This window comes from Aedes aegypti, unplaced genomic scaffold, assembly GCF_002204515.2.
Source record: "Aedes aegypti strain LVP_AGWG unplaced genomic scaffold, AaegL5.0 Primary Assembly AGWG_AaegL5_hic_scaff_1795_PBJ_arrow, whole genome shotgun sequence".
Taxonomy (NCBI): Eukaryota; Metazoa; Arthropoda; class Insecta; order Diptera; family Culicidae; genus Aedes; species Aedes aegypti.
In genome coordinates this window covers 5,582-23,003 of record NW_018735262.1, presented here as the reverse complement: position 1 = coordinate 23,003, position 17,422 = coordinate 5,582, and the positions used below count along the sequence as shown (strand labels likewise).

The window sequence follows — 17,422 nt, the reverse complement described above, 5'->3', positions numbered from 1 at the left end:
TTCAGGTTACCCAGTCGCTTGCATGGTTGATTGGAGATCACACGTTGAATTTCTTCACCAAAGTGTTTCTGTTGTATTACCTTGATGACTGCTTCGGTTGATCGACGTAGCTCTTGGACGGAGAGATTGGTTCCCTGACCAAGATCGGTTGACCGTGATTTGCAACATCTGCTGATGAAACGCAAAACGTAGCCCATAATGCGTTGAATTTTGTGGAACGAACTGAAGCCGGCGAAGAACTGGAATGGTTCGCATCTGACGGCTGGTGCTGCTATATTGGATTTCAACTCCGGAAGTTCAAATTCAGGAATTTCTCCGGTGACTTCGATGTTGTAATCGGCTGATGTCAAGAACCTTGGGCCGTTCCACCAGAGGCTGTTTTTTTTAAATCCTCCGGTAGTTGTCCACGGGAAACGATATCGGCAGGATTGTCAGCTGAACGGATGTATCTCCACTGATACTCACTGGATGCTGACTGTATCGTGGCCACACGATTTCTCACGAACGTTTGTAGTTGATCCAAAGGTTTTTTCAGCCATGCCAGAACTATAGTGCTATCCGACCAAAGCACAACTTCACGAAAAGGCATCTGAAGCGTTTTGATGACTTGGACGACCAAATTTACCAGAAGGAGCGCTGCACAAAGTTCCTTTCGTGGGATGGACAGTTCGTGTAAGGGAGCAACCTTTGACTTGCTGCACAGGAGGCGAAGGCATGCTGATCCGTCAGTGAAAATACTCCTCAGATAAATGCATGCACCATACGCAACGTTCGATGCATCGGCGAATCCATGTACTTCATGTGCGATCGTATCAGGAAACGTGACACATCTTGGAACGTGAATACGACCTAGCTCGGGTAATGTTGACTGCAGCGTTGACCATCTGTCCTGGATTTCATCATCAATGGGATCGTCCCAACCGGCAGACGTGCGCCACAGCTGTTGTACCAGTAGTTTAGCGATGACAATAACAGGAGCGAACAATCCGAGAGGGTCGAATAGTTTTGCCACCTCGGAATAGATGATTCGCTTTGTAGTTGGTTGACTCGATGATGGCGGAATGCTTGGTGGATTAGCGATCATAAAGGTGTCGATGTTTGGGTCCCACAAAATTCCGAGTACCTTGATGACTTTGTTCGGACCGTACTCGTTGAGTGGTACTTGCTGCTCACGATCTTCGATTGGTATGCGTTGGATGAATTGTTACGTTTAATTTGTTTTGCTTAGATAGTATGCTTTGAAAGCCTAATTAGTTGTTAAGCAAACGATGAAAAACACAACATTTAAATTGCATTGCTCCGTCAAACTCGGTTCGAGAAACCCCGCAAAGCCTTGCTATGCCACCACATTCAGCCGACGTACATTGCAATCATTCAATGACGATCATCAACCGGCCAGCAGAGTCAGTGAACACGATCACGCTGGGAGAAACTGGGGAGATAATCGGTATCAGTACACATACTCGAACAGCCATCATCCCAACCAGAGGCAGCTACCACACTAGGAGATCATACCGTGGACAAGTGAGAAGCGTCGCCACCACCACATGAGAGCACGAGAGAAAGAATGGAGCGAAAGATCCGTCGGCATCATCATGCTGGAGAAGTTAAGTTCAACACGGCACGCACACCATTAAAGCTCGCCGGCAGAACAAGTGAACGATCGCAAAGGAGTGGAGTTTAATTGTCTTCCATCTGTAAGCCAAACCGCGTGTGCCGTTCAGTCGGCGGTGAGAATTTCCATTTCGGAATTGAACAAAGTGCGTTCGTTAGAAAACCCCTCGAAGACGGCCCACTGGATTAGCTGATCTTATTCTCGACCGGTGAGCAGGTGTAACACCCGGAAACCAGCGCAAGAAATCGATTGGCCAGAGGGAAGAACAACAGGCCAAAAGAAGCTAAATCCGCGTGTGCTTTCCAAGAAGGAGGGATTCGTCGAAAAACCAGACCGTCTGGATTGTCGGCCGCCATTGCCGAAAATCATTCCCGATTGGAAATAAATGACTGTCCACGCACGGACTCTGGATTAAACACGCTAGGTGGAGACAATCGTGTGAAGAGCAGGAGAAAGTCGAGAATCATCACCGGCCAAGCCGAAAGCCAACTCGATCGCCAGAACCATCCCGACAGAAGCGACTTAGACCGGATCACGTCGCAGAGCAGAGAGCCCCTCTAGAAGGGTAAGATTCGCGCTAGCTGATCTGCAGAGAATTTTGCTGACGTTTCGTCGCCTGCAGGGCTCTTTTCTTTCTTGCAGTTTTGCGCACTCAACGTGCCTAGAGGACGAGACAGGTCGCAGGGTCGCGGCGTCGTAAATCGAACATTCCGTTCGCAATATCACCCACCCCACACACGAAGAGCAGTCGCGCCAAGCAAGGCGCGCAGCAAAGAGGATTTCCGTAGCTGAGTTGCCACGACATTCAGGCGAGACGCGTAATACGGAGGTTTGCTGTACCGGAGGAGTTTTGATCGGGGGTGTGCCTATCGAAAGGTGGTGGATATGTTGGCTAGGAAGGTGGCAGCTGTGCAGCATCAACAGGACCGGTGCAAGGCTTCCCTGGAAGACTATCCGGTGGCGTGAGAGCATGCAGAATCAGTGAGTCCTAGAGTTTAAGAGCAATGCATATTAGCTTTTAAGAATCCTAGTGCAGGATAGCGTAGGAGATCTCAGGACCGAGAATAGGAGGCCAGGACAGGCAAAATGTTGAATATACGCATTTAAAATGAATTTTGCTGATTTATGATTTTCGTGGTGCACTAGCCCTCAGTGTTTGTGGTCTGACTCTCTTTTCGCTTATGGTAGTTTTGCTCTACCGGGTCGGGAAACTGCAACACTGGCGCCCAACGTAAAATCCACAACATTTAGCTACCGTAAGCGATTTTTTGGTTTTATGAACTTTTTGGTTTTGTGCATTTGATTATCCGGCCTTGATAATCAAGGATATTTTAACCCTTACGCATAATATTTGATATTAAGATATGGATTATACACATTTGACTGACGAAGAAGTGACCTACGAGTTGGCTTTACGCCACGTAGTCAACCTAGGTCCGACCACCCACAGAGGGAAAGTTCTCCGCCTCAAGGCTCTAATCCAAGAGGAGAACCTCAGAGATAGTAAGCCCACTAGTTCGGAACATGTTATGAGTTCCCAATCAAATATAGAACTCTGCCAGTCGCAGGTTCATCAGCTACATATTAGCACCGAAGCAGCCATTCGGGCAGCTGATAATGCGGCTTTGAGTCAAATCCGGACACGTCTTCATCACTATCGCGACCGTTTAAAGCTAATTCGCCCTCCGAGTGACTTGCGGGAAGCGCATGGCATGCTAACCGTGCATGTCGACGTGCTGTTGAACAAAATCAACGGGACAAGTGTAGTGAATGGTGTGCCAAGGAGTGAGAGTGTTGTGAGTCAAGCGCCATCAACCGGCGCAGTGAGACGAAGCGGTGGCGAGAACGAAGGAGCAGTCGGAGGAGCACGAGACAACGAAGACACTGGTGAAAGAGAGTTTAGACAGCATGCCACATCACCACCACCTCCCTACCATCCCCGGGATCGCAATCCATGGAACTCCACGACACGGGAACACCAGTCGCTAGAAACCCGTGAACTGCAAGCAAGGATAACGGAGATGCAGGAGAGAGAACAGCGGATGCGGGAAGAATACTACCGTATGCGAGATGATCTGGAACGATTGATTCGCCGAGAACGACCGGCGCCGGAGCGAGTGGACGAAAGGAGAATGCAAAAGGCGGTGCACAACTGGCCGTTTAAGTTCCGTGGTGAAAAGGACACGACGTTACTCAACGTATTCTTGGATCGCGTAGAGACCTTCGCGAGGTCGGAAGGAATGAGCGATGCCACACTTTTGAGCTCCATCAAGCATCTTCTCCAAGAGGACGCCATCGACTGGTATGCACGAGCAACGTCGCAGAACCTGTTGCGAACCTGGGAACAGTTCAAGCGAGAGATCCGCAGAGAGTTTTTGCCCAGCGGTTACTCCCAAATTCTTCGCCTGGAGGCCAGCTTCAGATTCCAAGGAAAAGAGGAATCTTTCGCGAAATTCTATCGTGATATATCGGCTCTTTTCCGCTTTGTGGATCCACCTATTCCGGACGACGAGAAGTTCTTTCTGGTGAAGAAGAATATGAACGAAAACTACGCAGCGATCGTCACAGCAGCAAGACCACGTTCATTGGAAGAAATGGTGGAAGTATGCACCGGATACGACGAAACGAGAATGCTCCTGAACAGACAACGCAGAATTCCGATTCCGCATAGTGCGCTACTCGAACCGAACTTCGCTACGCCAGTATCGACCAACAGACCGCCACCGATTCAACATCAGCAACAGCCACAGCGCTTCAGCAGAATCCATGTGGTGGAGGCGGAAGAAAGCATTTCCGAACAGGAACCAGGTGAAGAGCATTGTGAAGACCCTTTTTTTTTTTTTTTTTTTTTTTTTTCCTTCTAAGCAATGGGGGGATAATCTGCTCAACAGACTCCGGACCGAGGTCCGGGAGTGTGGGGTTGGGGACCATTTACTACGTACAAGCAGTAAACAGGACTACACCCCCGACCCACTAAACCATTTCCATTGCCGCCAAACCCTTCGTCTCTCCGGGACCACCAAGAAGGCATTGCTTCGGAGAGGGGCTATTGCACATCGCATCCTCCAGGTTAGCTGCGTAGCCATGCAGCAACGAACATCGATGACACGCTTATGGGGGTCCACCAAGGTAGCATGCTGGCGCATTGCCAGCTTCCCGGGTGGTCCTCACCTCCCGTTGTCCGCTGAAGGCGGGCAGGGTCGACCACTAAGCCCGCGCCCAGCTGCACCGCAGGTATCAAGAACTGATACTGCGGGCTTCGCAATTTGACCTACTGAAGGCTCAGGCCCTATCAGCTAGCACGAGCTGGGATTGCTGACGAAGGGGCCTCCACCTGCCCCGAACAACCAGAGGCTCGTATCCACCCAGTAGGCCGGCGCCACGACAGCAGCGCTACCAGGATGTTCTCCCCGCGGCCACTTAATCGCTGTAAGGGTCGATTTCGACCGTAGGGCACCGGTATGACCTACGTAGCCGACTGCGAACCCTTGGACCACCTGTTGATTAGCGTCTGCACTAGTCACTCCTCGAGTCCACACGCCACCTCCTTTGGAGTTCCGAGACGATGTGGGTGATAGCCGATGAAACGGCATTCCAGCCAAACTCGTCTGCACACATCCTCTGGACCAAATTGTCCGGAGTCGTGTCCCGACCGCATGTGGCAAACATGCGGTCACGCATTGTGCGGAAACGCGGGCACACGAACAAAACGTGTTCCGCCGTTTCCTCTAAACCTGCACAAACTGGACATTCGGGAGAACCCGCATGACCGAAACGGTGTAGATATTGTCTAAAGCATCCATGACCCGAAAGGACCTGTGTTAGGTGGAATGTTAGTTCCCCATGGCGCCTATTGACCCATATATCTAACCTCGGAATCAACCTGTGAGTCCACACTCCCTTGGTGGAACTGTCCCACGCACGCTGCCATTTGACCATGGAGGCCAGTCTGGCAGTCCTGCGTATGCCTCTTGTGCCGCGCATTTCGAAGCACTCTATGTCTTCCATGATAAGGATACCAATAGGCATCATACCGGTGATGACACAAAGTGCATCGTGTGACACGGTACGGTACGCGCTCGCAACCCTCAGGCACATTAGCCTATAAGTACTCTCTAGCTTGCTACGGTAGCTATCGGTACTCAAAGCCGTGCCCCAAGCCGGGCCACCATACCTCAGTATGGACGAGGCGACACTGGCCAGAAGCTTACGCTTGCTGGCGTACACCGCAGAGCTATTGGACATCATCCGGGACAGTGCCACAATAGCTGTGGAGGCTCTCTTGCAGGCATAATCGACATGGCTACCGAAGGTAAGCTTGTCGTCGATCATCACCCCCAAGTGTTTGACGGAGCGCTTCGAAGTGATTGTGCAGTCGCCTACACTGATCACCGCTTGCTGCGCCGACTTTCGGTTGTTGACAACAACAGCCTCCGTTTTGTGGTGAGCCAATTCCAGTTTCCTGGAGCTCATCCACTCCTCCACAATTGCGATCGAGTGGGCTGCAGTCAATTCCACTTCTTCGATCGATTCACCGTAGACCTCCAGCGTAATATCGTCGGCAAAGCCAACGATGACCACACCCGCCGGGAATTTCAATCTCAACACCTCGTCGTACATGACATTCCATAACACCGGACCCAGGATGGAACCTTGCGGGACTCCTGAGGTTATGTGAAAGCACTTCCGACCCACCTCTGTGTCATAGACTAATACCCGATTCTGGAAGTAACTTCCGAGAATCTTGTACAGGTACTCGGGTATCCCCAGACGCAGGAGCGCATCAGCAATAGCCGCCCAACTGGCACTATTAAATGCATTCCTTACATCCAGAGTCACTACTGCGCAGTAGCGAATACCCCTCCTCTTACGCTGGAGTGCTATCTCAGCGGTTTTCTTAACCGCCAGAATAGCGTCTACAGTGGACCTCCCTTTCCGGAAGCCGAACTGGTTGCCTGAGAGACCATTTACACCCTCGGTGTACCTCGACAGTCTGTTGAGGATGATCTTCTCGAGCACTTTCCCCACCGTGTCAATCAAGCAAATTGGTCTATACGCCGACGGGTCACCGGGTGGTTTCCCCGCCTTTGGCAATAGTACCAGGCTCTGCCTCTTCCACGCATCTGGAAATACTCCCTCGTCCAGGCATATCTGCATAGCAGATCTGAACATACCGGGAGCCTCCAAGATTGCGACTTTGAGGGCCAGGTTTGGAACTCCGTCCGGACCTGGTGCCTTCCCCATGCTTAGGGATTTTGCAATCCCTACAAGTTCCTCATCAGTTACTCTATCCTCATCACCAGCCCCAATCCCCGGCTGTCCTACAAAAGGAGGCCATGGGCTAGGGTTGTGGCGCGGGAAGAGCCCCTCGATGATCCCCTCCAGCATCTGTGGAGACTGCTCCGTAGGAGCAATGGCACCTCTTGTCTTCGCCATTACGATCCTGTAGGCATCACCCCACGGGTTCGCGTTGGCACTCTGACAGAGTCCCTCGAAGCAGGCCTTTTTGCTTGCCCTTATCTCAGACTTCAGCGCGACTTTGGCAGCGGTGAACACCGCCCGTCGTTCTTCACGCTCCTGCTCGGTACGTGCTCGCTGCATCCGTCTCCTGGCCCGTAGGCAGGCACGGCGCAGGTTCGCAATAGCTTGAGTCCACCAGTATGTCGGTGGTCTCCCATTCCTAGGGTGGACTTTTCTAGGCATGGTCGCATCGCATGCACGCGTAAGCACCGCTACCAGTTCGTCCCCGCTTAGGCCGAGTAGGTTACGCTCACGGCGGAGCGCCTCCCTAAGTACTTCATCATTGAAGTACGATGTCTTCCACCTACGAGGGCTTGGCCTTGACCTAGCCGCTTCCTCAACCCGCTGCCTGCTGTTGTTGTAGTCGATACTGTAGCGAACCGCCAGGTGGTCGCTGTGAGTGTAGCCATCGTCTACCCTCCAGTTCGAACTACTCGTTAGGCCAGGACTACAAAAAGTAACGTCGATAATCGACTCCGCTCCGTTACGGCTGAAGGTACTTTTGGCACCAACATTAGCCAGATCGACATCTAGCACGGCCAGTGCCTCTAGCAGGATTTGACCTCGCTGATTCGTGTTACGGCTTCCCCATTCCACGGCCCAGGCATTGAAGTCGCCCGCTATTACAACTGGCCTTCGCCCTGTCAGCGCGGTCGTCATGCAGTCCAGCATCTGCGTGAACCGCTCGGTCGACCAACTCGGAGGCGCATAGCAGCTACAGAAGAGGACCCCGTTTACTTTGGCGATCACGAAGCCCTCGTAGGTAGTAGACACCAACTGCTGGACAGGGTATTTACCCGTTGTCCATATCGCCGCCATTTTTCCGGATCCATCCACGACCCAGTTGCCGTTGCCGGCGGGTACTCGGTATGGGTCCGATATGATGGCGATGTCCGTCCCCCACTCAGCAACTGACTGGTACAGCAGTTGCTGAGCTGCGTCACAGTGGTTCAGGTTCAGCTGCGTTACCTGCACTGTGATTTTTCGTTGATGGCTCGTTTGAAGGTCGGGCACCTTGAGCCTCCCGTTGGGTGATTGTTGTTCACGGACTTGCCGGAACAAATCAAGCACTTGGGAGGGTTCTTGCAGCCTAGTGCCTTATGACCTTCCTCACCACAACGCCTGCACAACTTAGTCCTATCAGGGCCTTTACAGCCCCAGGACTTGTGTCCAGGTTCCCTGCACCTAAAGCAGATCACTGGTTGCTCATGTATGTTCAGTGAACATACTGACCAACCAACCTTGATCTTACCTACCTTAGCGGACTTATTTGCGTCTGCCACAGGTAGGTGTACTAAGGCCACCTGAGTACCTGCCGGACCTTTCCGTAGCTGAACGGCGGTGGTGGGCACCTGCACTTCGCACTGTTGCCGCAGTGCCGTGACGAGCTCTTCTGCGTTAGTGATCTCGTCAAGGTTCATCACCTTCAGAGTCACTGACTGCGTCAGAGCCCTCACTTCAACACCAGCGCCAAGGACCTCTTCCGCCAAACTTTTGTAGGCGGCGCCCTTGCGCTCCTTGTCGCGCTTGAGCTCGAGGATCATTTCACCTGTACGAGTGCGTCTTACACTGCGTACGTCGGCTCCTAGATCCGCAAGCTTCGCGTCACTGCGCATCGCCTTCAGGACTTCCGAGTACTTGGACTCTTCCGTCTTGATGATGATCGCATCACCCTTTTCGCGCTTGGCACCTACCCTCCTACCTTTCTTAGGTCTGGTATCCCTGCGCTCCTGATTCTCCTGTTTCTTCTTCTTCTTCTTCCTCACTACGGTTGTCCAGGGGGCGTCCCCCCCCTGCTCCGCCCTGACCTGTGGTGATGGAGGACCTCTCAAAGATCGCAACCCCCTGTTCCCATCACTCCGTGAGGGGCCAGCCTTTTCGGGCCCACCCTTCTCGGCTTTCCGGGACGCCTGGCTGGGGTCCGATTTTCCGGCACTTCTGCCGGTTTTCGGGGTCAGTATCCGCCTGGCCTTACGAGCGCCGCCGGGTAGCTCCTCCCCTGACGGCTGCCTCGCGCGCTTCTGCGATTGCTTGCTGTAAGCATTCGCTTCCACGCTTTTGGGGCTGCCCGCGAAAACGAAGGGTTCCGTCTGGGTAGACTTCGGCACCTTCAGTTCCACGGGTTCTGCCGCAGCCACAGTCACCATGGGTTCAACATGGTTCTGCTTGGCCGCCAACATTGACTTACGAAGTCTAAGCAAGGCCTGCTTGAGGTCCTTGCTGATGTTAGACTTCGAGGACGCAAAGTCAATTATGGAGTCGAGCTGCTGTGCAGCCACTTCCATCGCAGAGAGCCCATCTCTACTTTTATTGATGGCCCTCATCAACCACGCTCCATCCATAACTTCACCCGATGCGTTAGCCGGGGATGAAATATGGGTTCCAGCACTGGCACTACGTGCACTGCTGCCTCCTCCTGCTTCTACTCTCCTCAACGGAGATCTAGCTAGCCCACTTCTTGCGAAGGGGTTCGCTTCCCTACTACTGCAACTACCTGCACTACCACTACTAATCTGATTATTATTTGAATTTGTACTCATTTTGGATCCCACGAGTAGCACGGGAAAAGAGGTCAACCACGCCAGAGCCCTGCATTAACGCGGTAAGGGACAAATACTGTGAGGGGTGCCCAGGTGCCCCACAGGCTCCGTTAATGGCCGAACATCTTTTTCACCCCTTCGACCATTCATTCCTCAGCACGGTTTTTCGCATCACACCTTGAATTGGGGTTACCCCGTTTGGTGGACTCTTACCACCGGAACGGGTTGTCCGTAGTTCTATTCTGGACGCCGGAACTACACGGCCATTGTGAAGACCCTTGGCAACACACAATTGACGAGCTGGTGGAGCAAGTCAACACGTTGAAGCTTAACCTAGAGCGGAGAACTACGAGGCCAAGCTTTGCCGCACGCGACGAAAGGCAGTCAAGGCTGACGGACAGGTACAACCGTACCGAGGCGGACGTTCTGAGAACAGGGCGGCAGCAAATAAGGGAAGCGCAAGCACAGCAGCAGCGGCCACAAACGGCGCCATATCAGCAACGGCAACCACAACAGCAGCCGGAACAGGCTCGAAGCAGAGCGGGCTGGCAAGCGCAGCAGTGGTTTCCAACCACGGTGCAAGAACCGAACGAGAGCGACCGGCGGAGCTACCGCCTACAGCCAGAACCGATCAGGCAACCGGAAAGTCACCATGAAGAACAGCAAGGAGCTCCGAACAACCAGCGGCTAGCGATGGTTTGCTGGAACTGCGACGAGGAAGGCCACAGGTTCATGGACTGCCCAAAACCGCAAGCGATCCTTTTCTGCTACCGGTGTGGACGGAAAGGCTACTCGTTGCGCAGTTGCTTCACGTGCCGCACGGACGCGGTAAACTATCCAGCGGAGAACCAGCAGTAGAGGGGAGCAGCTCTCCGCACAACTTCGGAGACCCCTCCGGCATTCCCGAATTCGACAACATCAACTCCATCATCATCAACCCCGGAAGCGACAATCGACCGCACGCCGTTATCTCAGTGCTCGGAAAGGAGTTAACAGCCTTGCTGGACAGCGGAGCGAACTGTTCTCTGCTAGGAGGAGCAAGGGCCACGCTAGCAGAAGAATGCGGTTTGCAGAAAGGAACCGTCTGTGGCGGAATAAAAACGGCGGACGGCACAAAACATAGAATAACCAATTTCGTTTATCTTCCAATCGTCTACAACAACCGCAACGAGGTTCTTCCGGTGCTACTGGTGCCCTCCATTCCGGACTGCATCATTCTCGGAATGAACTTCTGGGAAAAGTTTGGAGTTAAAGCGGTGTGTTGCATAGTCGAATCCCAGCAGGAAGAGGAAGAAGGCAGCGAAGAACAAGAGATGAAGCAGCTGAGTCCCGAACAGAAGAGACGTCTAGAGCAGGCGATCCAAAAGTTCCCGAAAGCGGTTGAAGGCAAGCTAGGACGAACCAGGCTGTACGAGCATCGAATAGACGTAGGAAACGCACCGCCACGGAAGCAACGGCACTATCCCATGTCGCCATATGTTCTGCAGGAGGTGAATAGGGAGATTGACCGGATGATAGCGCTGGATGTGATCGAGGAGGCGCAGTTCTCGCCATGGAACAACCCGCTGGTTGCCGTCAAGAAGAAGACTGGGCAGTATCGCGTCTGCTTGGACGCTAGACACCTCAACTCCATCATGGTGAACGAGGGCTACCCGATTCCCCAGATCGCGGCGATCACCAACAACCTCCGAAGCAGCAAGTATATCTCGTCCATCGATCTCAAGGATGCCTTCTGGCAGTTACCTCTCCATTGCAGTTCGAGGCCGCTAACAGCATTCACCGTCCCATCTAGAGGCCACTTCCAGTTCAAGGTGGTGCCATTCGGACTATGTACAGCTAGCCAAGCTCTGGCGCGACTTATGACACACCTGTTCGCCGACTTAGAACCACTGGTATTTCATTACCTCGATGACATCATCATCTGCTCCGAGACCTTCGAGCAACACATAGCACTTCTAGAAGAAGTAGCCCGCCGGCTACGCCAAGCAAATCTCACGATTTCGGCGGAAAAATCGAAGTTTTGCAGGAAGAGCATGAAGTACCTCGGCTACGTGATTGACGAACAAGGCTGGCGTGTAGACGATGAAAAGATCCAAGCGATCGTGCAGTTTCCAACTCCAACGACAAGAAAAGAAGTGCAGCGTTTTCTCGGTGTCTGTAATTGGTACCGACGCTTCATCGCCGGATTCTCACAACTGGCGGCACCACTTACGAACCTGACGTCAGGCAAAACGAAGTTCCGATGGAGCCCGGTCGCCGAAGAAGCGTTCCTAAAACTGAAAGCAGCCCTGGTTTCGGCACCAGTGCTAGCAATGCCGGACTACAGCAAGCCATTCGCCATAGCGTGCGACGCCAGCGACACTGCAATAGGAGCGGTGCTAACACAGGAGGTCAGCGGTGAGGAGCACCCAATAAGTTACTTCTCGCAGAAGCTTTCGTCGTCGGAAAGGAGGTATTCGGTGACAGAGCGGGAATGTCTCGCGGTGATCAGAGCGATCGAGCAGTTTAGAGGATACGTGGAAGGAATCCGGTTCATTGTGTACTGCGATCATGCGGCGCTCAGCTACTTGAAGTCCATGAAAAACCCGACAGCGCTGATGAGCCGTTGGCTGTTGCGTCTTAATGCGTTCGACTTCGAGATCCGGTACAGGAAGGGATCCATCAACGTTGTTCCAGATGCTCTTTCGAGAACGGTAGCAGAAGCGGTGTTCACCGTAGATCAGGTGCATGATCCGTGGTACAGAAAGCTGGTGGAGAAGGTGAAAAGCGAAGGAGACCAGTTCCCGGACTTTCGCATAGCAAACGACACGCTGTTCAAGAACTGCCGCTGTAAGGACGGAGTCGGTGCAGTCTACCACAAGTGGAAGCAAGTCATCCCGAAAGAAGAAAGATTCCAGCTGATCCGAAGATTTCACGACGAACCAGCAGCGGCGCATCTAGGCTTCTACAAAACTTGGCACAAGATACAAGCCCACTATTACTGGCCGCAGATGCAGCAGGAGATTAGTGATTATGTCAGGAACTGTGCGACCTGCAAAGCGTGCAAAGCACCGGGGAGCAGAATGATGCCACAGATGGGAAACCCGAAGCCGGCGAAAACACCATGGGAGATGATATCAGTGGACTTTGTCGGTCCGCTCACACGTTCCAAACGAGGCAACACGGTGCTGTTGGTAGTAGTAGACTGGGTCAGCAAGTACGTGGTCGTCAAGCCGATGCGAACAGCGGATTCGCAGAAGATGGTGGAGTTCCTAGAAGAAGAAGTTTGTCTGAAGTTTTCTCGTCCACGGCTGATACTGTCCGACAACGGGAAGCAATTCGAGTCGATGGTCTTCAAATCTTGGTTGGCGAAGCACAAGATTGAACACATGAAGACAGCTTTCTACTGTCCACAGGTCAACAACGCCGAACGCGTCAACCGCGTCGTAGTAACCTGTATTCGGGCGTTGCTGGACGGCGATCATCGAGAGTGGGACGAAAAGCTACCGGCAATCACGGCGGCGATAAACGCAGCTCGGCACGAGGCAACGGGTGTGAGTCCGCACGAAGCCAACTTTGGGCGAAACCTGTTGTTGCACACAGACCTCTACACACAGCAGGAGCTCAACACGCCAGAAGATCCGAAGGTAGCGCAGGACCTGAGACTCTCAGCAATTCATCGAATCCAGAAGCTGATCATCGAGCGGATCAAGAACAGCCACCAGCGTGCGAAGCAGCGATACAATCTTCGCACAAGATCAGTAGCGTTCAAAGTAGGAGATTTGGTTTGGCGACGATCATTCGTTCTCTCGTCAAAGGCGGATCAGATCAACAGCAAACTAGAGCCGAAATTTGTTCCGGCGATCGTGAAGGAAATCCTCGGGACGAACCTCTACGTGTTGGAAGATGTTCTGAGCGGCAAAAAGGGAAGATTCCACGCGAAGGACATCAAGGCGGACTAAGCGAACGTGTTCAAGCTATGCAAACAGGCGGTGCCTGTCAACGACGAAGCAGAACGCTGAAAAAACACCATGATTGGGCACAATTACAGCGACCAGGAGGGCATAGAGAATCGATCTGATTCTGCACTTCCGTTACATCGATTTGAAGACATCATCCACGGGGATCTACGTTCCTAGAAGCGAGATTCCGGACCGGACGAACTATGTACACAGGCGGTGCTTGTAGACCAACAACAGTAGCGATCAAAAACACCATTTTGGGAGCATCAACCACGAAGACTGAGTGAGACGAACCGCTGCAATAACACTCACCTCAGCGACACCGATGGTGAGCCGATAGCAAGGATTTCCGTTCATCCGAGCGAGGTTCCGAAACGTTAAAGCTATGTCCGCAGGCAGTACCGGTTAACCATGAGTACCACGCTCCAAAACACGTACCAAGCGGGAAAATGACAGGAAGTCAGGTGTGATGAGCAATAACTTCGATACGACTACCTCTCCACCTCGACGTTTCGTCAGCTTTGTTGTAGATCACGATCATCGCAAGAGACAGTACACGATTTGCGATCCCATCCTTCAGAAATCAGGACAGGTACAGTAGCAGGCAGGAGAAACAACGAGCGGTACCGAAACACTTCCATCGCGCCAGGAAGCGTACCGCGCGCCGTTCGCGAAGCGGGAGAAATCGCACCCTGTGTCTTTGGAAACGGGGAGCAGGGATCTCGGCAGTGCACCAGCTGGCTTTCGGATAGGAGGAGTGGAGAGTCGGAGATCGACGACCAACCATCGGTTCGACGCGGCTCAAAGCTTACGGCCACTATCAGGCGCAGCGAAATCGCATCTGGTATCACTGAGAGAGGAGGAGTCGAGGCGAGGCCTACAGCGGGCGAGGGAGATTGGGACCCTGAAAACCATCGTGAGTAAGGAGGCTCCAAATACCAACAAGAATAACGCAGCAAGACATCAGCCTACAGCAGGCGAGGGAGATTGGGACCCTGAAAGCCATCGTGAGTAGGGAGGCTCCAAATACCATTACAAGCACCTAGCAAATCGACAGCCTACAGCGGGCAAGGGAGACTGGGACCCTGAAAACCGTCGTGAGTAGGGAGGCTCTAGATACCGAAAACAGGACAATGAATCAAGCGCAGCGACATCCCGAGAAGCACCATCATCAAGCTATGTCGGCAGCATGCTGCCAACCAGGAAGAGAAACGCTCACAACAAAACACACCTAGTGGTCATGCCGTTAGCCGATCGTGACAAATCGAGCACATCAACAATACGACCACCATCACTACATAGAGCTATGAGTGGCACCACTACGAAGAAACGAAATACGATCTCGGCGATCCAACCAATCCACGACTGGAGCGGTGCACACGAACCCTCAAGTGTTTCCAGTCAATTCGAATGCGTGGCCAAGGGTTAAAGATCTGGGGGTCGTCATGGAATCTTCATCCCAAAGGTAACGCGACCAGGGGCGCGGTAAAACCCTATTTCTCGGGCCCATGATGATTTAGTCGCGGAAATGCTTCTTTCCTCAGTATATCCGCACAAACCAAAACAAAACCATTTTTCCTTAGTCTGTAAATATAGCTTCTTAATGTTTAGTGCGAAATTAAGCCTATTTTAGTCAACACAGTAGGCTAGAATCCAACATGAATGAAGATTTGCCGTAGGATTTGATGAAGCTGGACAAGGACTTTGGTCAGAGACGATTTGAGAGGTCGAAGAATCTGCCAGGCGCAGCTGGTGTAAAGTTTGGTATAGATTAAGATTACATAATTAAGGCGATAGTGGAGATCTGATTTGGCAAGCAGCCGAGGCTTGCGTATGATGAAGTTTAGTAGAGTTTAGGCACACGATATAGCTTGAGGTCTGCTCAAGAGCTTAGTTGACCAACTTGTCTCTGACCATCATCCTGAAGGATGAGTGAAGTTTTTGGAATTTTTCATAAATCGCTTGATCAACGATTTATGAAAAATTCTTCCGCTACGGTAGAGTTATGTTACGTTTAATTTGTTTTGCTTAGATAGTATGCTTTGAAAGCCTAATTAGTTGTTAAGCAAACGATGAAAAACACAACATTTAAATTGCATTGCTCCGTCAAACTCGGTTCGAGAAACCCCGCAAAGCCTTGCTATGCCACCACATTCAGCCGACGTACATTGCAATCATTCAATGACGATCATCAACCGGCCAGCAGAGTCAGTGAACACGATCACGCTGGGAGAAACTGGGGAGATAATCGGTATCAGTACACATACTCGAACAGCCATCATCCCAACCAGAGGCAGCTACCACACTAGGAGATCATACCGTGGACAAGTGAGAAGCGTCGCCACCACCACATGAGAGCACGAGAGAAAGAATGGAGCGAAAGATCCGTCGGCATCATCATGCTGGAGAAGTTAAGTTCAACACGGCACGCACACCATTAAAGCTCGCCGGCAGAACAAGTGAACGATCGCAAAGGAGTGGAGTTTAATTGTCTTCCATCTGTAAGCCAAACCGCGTGTGCCGTTCAGTCGGCGGTGAGAATTTCCATTTCGGAATTGAACAAAGTGCGTTCGTTAGAAAACCCCTCGAAGACGGCCCACTGGATTAGCTGATCTTATTCTCGACCGGTGAGCAGGTGTAACACCCGGAAACCAGCGCAAGAAATCGATTGGCCAGAGGGAAGAACAACAGGCCAAAAGAAGCTAAATCCGCGTGTGCTTTCCAAGAAGGAGGGATTCGTCGAAAAACCAGACCGTCTGGATTGTCGGCCGCCATTGCCGAAAATCATTCCCGATTGGAAATAGATGACTGTCCACGCACGGACTCTGGATTAAACACGCTAGGTGGAGACAATCGTGTGAAGAGCAGGAGAAAGTCGAGAATCATCACCGGCCAAGCCGAAAGCCAACTCGATCGCCAGAACCATCCCGACAGAAGCGACTTAGACCGGATCACGTCGCAGAGCAGAGAGCCCCTCTAGAAGGGTAAGATTCGCGCTAGCTGATCTGCAGAGAATTTTGCTGACGTTTCGTCGCCTGCAGGGCTCTTTTCTTTCTTGCAGTTTTGCGCACTCAACGTGCCTAGAGGACGAGACAGGTCGCAGGGTCGCGGCGTCGTAAATCGAACATTCCGTTCGCAATATCACCCACCCCACACACGAAGAGCAGTCGCGCCAAGCAAGGCGCGCAGCAAAGAGGATTTCCGTAGCTGAGTTGCCACGACATTCAGGCGAGACGCGTAATACGGAGGTTTGCTGTACCGGAGGAGTTTTGATCGGGGGTGTGCCTATCGAAAGGTGGTGGATATGTTGGCTAGGAAGGTGGCAGCTGTGCAGCATCAACAGGACCGGTGCAAGGCTTCCCTGGAAGACTATCCGGTGGCGTGAGAGCATGCAGAATCAGTGAGTCCTAGAGTTTAAGAGCAATGCATATTAGCTTTTAAGAATCCTAGTGCAGGATAGCGTAGGAGGTCTCAGGACCGAGAATAGGAGGCCAGGACAGGCAAAATGTTGAATATACGCATTTAAAATGAATTTTGCTGATTTATGATTTTCGTGGTGCACTAGCCCTCAGTGTTTGTGGTCTGACTCTCTTTTCGCTTATGGTAGTTTTGCTCTACCGGGTCGGGAAACTGCAACAGAATTCCTCGGAATTGGAGCACCATTTGTGGATGTGAAAACCTCCTTTGGCCAGCAAGGCTTTCAACTGACACTGGCACTCGATGGCTTGCTCGATTGTGTTGGCACCAGATAAAGTATCGTCAACGTAGAAGTCGTCTGTGAGAATCTGGGCGCCGATGGGAAACTC

General features: G+C 52.1%; 1 long non-coding RNA gene across 1 annotated transcript; it reads left to right on the top strand.

The window, feature by feature from the left end:
* Positions 1-15,547: 15,547 nt before the first annotated feature.
* On the top strand, positions 15,548-17,148 carry LOC110680768. Its single transcript, XR_002502979.1, has 2 exons — positions 15,548-16,600; positions 16,658-17,148. It is a non-coding gene; the product is annotated as an uncharacterized LOC110680768 (long non-coding RNA).
* Positions 17,149-17,422: the final 274 nt, after the last annotated feature.